This window comes from Tamandua tetradactyla, chromosome 3, assembly GCF_023851605.1.
Source record: "Tamandua tetradactyla isolate mTamTet1 chromosome 3, mTamTet1.pri, whole genome shotgun sequence".
NCBI classification, from domain to species: Eukaryota; Metazoa; Chordata; class Mammalia; order Pilosa; family Myrmecophagidae; genus Tamandua; species Tamandua tetradactyla.
The window spans coordinates 3,166,520-3,169,863 of record NC_135329.1 but is presented as its reverse complement, the minus strand read 5'-3'; positions in this window follow the sequence as shown (position 1 = coordinate 3,169,863).

Genomic DNA, 3,344 nt, shown 5'->3' with positions numbered 1-3,344 from the left:
CTGTGCAGAAGGTACTGACTGTGTTACCTTCACCGTACAGTGAGGAAGTGAGACCTAGAACCCTGTTTCTCAACCCTGGAGAGCTCTGAGCCCCAGAGACTCGGATTCAGGCCTGTAATGGGGCCGGAGCGTCTGCACGTCCAGCAAGCTCCCGGGGTGCTGCCACTGGGTGGCACAGGCGTGCTTTGGGGCTCTGGCCTGGAGTTTAAGTGAACAAGCAGGTCTTGGGGCTGTTTTGGGCAGGGCCAGTTCTCAGACCCAGGTTTGACCCATGCTCTTAATCATCTTTGTTTTTTTCAGGTGCAGGGGCCGGGAATCGAACCTGGTCTCCTGCAAGGCAGGCAAGTATTCTATCACTGAATCACTCTTTCAATCACTTTTGATAACCTGCCTCTCATGAGTTCCCAAAAGAGATGAGTGAAAAGTATTCAACATGAGCTCAGGAAATTATGTAAAAAACTCAAAAAAATGATATTTCCCAAATGCCCCAAGTCTTCCTTGATTGATGTCTTGCATTCTGGCCATCTTGGGAAGTGATGTTTGGACAACATAAGGCCTCACAACCATATAAGTTATTTAATTGGCATATTATTTTGGCCTAAAATAGAACCACTAATCTCAAAATTATCAATTCTGAAAAGTCATGGCCAAAATAACCTCACCCCCACCCCCGTGATCCAGACATACAATTCTTTATTACTTGTAAAATATTGGATTTTCTTTGGTATTGTGGTAAAACATATATAATTCAGAATTTACCAGTATAACCAGTTTTAAATGTGCAATTTAGTGGCATTAATTACATTTAAAATATCATGCAACCATCACTACTATATATAATTGATTCTCATTATTTGCAGCAGTTATGTTCTATAAAGTCACTGTGAATGCTGAATTAATCAATTTTGAACCATTGCTCCTAGGCAAAGTAAAGTGTTAGCTTTTTGCAAGACACTTCCATCAATCTATCAAAATGACCTTGTTTTACACGTGATTCTTTAAGGAAACCTTATTTATTTTCCTGAATTTATGCTTGAGACATATTAAGAAGAATATGTTCCAGAGCTTGATAGTCAATGTACTTTTAAGGTTGTTCATAATTTCAGGATATTATGAAAGCAAAGAGATTTAACTTTCTATAGAAGGAATAAAAAAGCAAATAGAGCTGCAAAAGTTGCAGTGACAAAGTTTAGTCTGATTTCTGATTTTATTCTGCTTAGATATGTGTTTTGGTTTGCTAATACAGCTGGAATGCAATATAACAGAAATGGAAAGGCTTTTAAAAAGTGAATTTATTATGTTACAAGTTTACAGTTCTAAGACCATAAAAAGTAATCAAACTAAGGCATCCAGAGAAAGATACCTTGACTCAAAAACCGCTGGCAGTGTCCAGAATACCTGTCAGCTGGGAAGGCACGTGGCTGGCATCTGCCTGTCCTCTGGCTTCTGGTTTCAAACAGCTTCCCCAGGGGCCTCTTCTTTCTGCCTCTCCAAACATCTGGGTCTCAGGTCGGCTCTGGATCTCTCCAAGATGTTTCCTCCTTGAAATGACTACAGTAAACTAATAAAGACCCACCTTGAATGGGCAGAATCACATCTCCATGTCATCAAAAGGTCCCACTCCCAACCAGGTGTGTCACATCTCCATGGAAGCAATCCAATCAAAATCCCTACCCCACCATATTGAATCACAACTAAAAGTAACATGGCTGTCCCCAAAAGACTGGATCAGGAAAAAGAACATGGCTTTTCTGGAGTACATAATTTCAAACTAGCACAATATGTTATCCCTAAATTTATAGAAGCTTACTGATAAAATAAGCTTTTATTATAAGTACATTCTCAAAACTCCTCTTAAACAATAGTCTTAAGGGTGGGCCACGGTGGCTCAGCAGGTAAGAATGCCCGCCTGCCATGTCCAGAGGACCCGGGTTCGATTCCCAGTGCCTGCCCATGTTTAAAAAAAAAAAAAAGTCTTAAAAAAAAGCTTAACTGGACAGATTGCATAAACTGAGCAATATACTTGGTAATAATGACAAGTGTATAAAACATAATAAAATGAGGATACGCTTCAAATATATCCTATTTAAGGAGTCAGTTGAATATAGTCAGAAAGATAAATGAGATTGTGGTAACCTTAATTACATGGATTTCAAAGAATCTGTCTTAATTACTCTGTGGAAGAATCTGGATTTGTAGTGGCTTTGCTAATGGCAGGCAGTATGTTTTTGATGAGTATATTACACAATTAGGTTAGTACTTCATGAATGGGAAAGATGTAATTCTTAGCTTCAAAGAGTTTACAATCTAACTAGAATAATACTTGTACCAGGGCATAGTATTAAGACAGTAGTATTTAAAGTACCTGCTGACTATTGTAAGAAAGGAGTAAAAATGCTGTTAGAATTCTTTAAAAAGCATATAGATAAAGAATAACTAAGGGGAAGACCCCATACAAGAGATGAAACTCATAACGCTTCCGAATGAGAAAGTAGTATTTGGTTAAGTAGAGCTTTTTACTAGCTTTTAAGAAGCCATAACTTAATTTTGTGAATTAACATTTTCTTGGTATTATTTAGTATTTGGGAATAATGTTGAGAAAAATGTGAGATTTTTTCTGGATACAAATCCCCCCAATCTGGAACTGATCTGTGCTGCCTGAGGGCAGGGCATCTATACAACCCGAGGAGGGGAGGCTGTCTGCGCCCGGAGTTCCTGCCCTGAGAAGCAGGTGGGAGTGCTGGTTTCCCGTTTCTGGTTTCTGGTTTCAGGTAGGCCCTCCCCTGTGGACGGAACCATACTGAAACTTCTGCCAACACGAGAAAAGAGGGCGGATGTATGTGAGGGCCCGGAGAGCACAGCTAGGCCTGTCTCTGACTTCTCCAGGGAAGATGTTTGCTAATATTTCAAAATTATCTTCTTCAACAAAGGTCTGTATATTAGGAAATAAAAATTATCTGAACAAAAGCCCACCATCCTATATGCTTCCCCACTTATCTTCCTATTTTCTCTTTACTATTTGTATATTATTTATTGTGTTTATTTTTATTGCCAGATCTTACATCAAGACAGAATACTGTGGTGCTGCACATTAGTATCACCTGGACAGCCTTTAAAAATTCCTAAGCCTAGGCCTCAACCCTTATTAATTAAATCAAAATATCTGGGGGGGTTAGTCAGAAATTAGTAGTTTTTAAACGGCCCCAGGTGGCCTGAACCCGCAACACAGTTTAGGAACGGCTGTCACAGTAGGCGGAATCTTCCTACTGACCCTTACTGGCTGTATCACCCTCGGAAGGTCATTTAACTTTTCGGCGGAGCTAAAAAATATAAAAATGCCCACC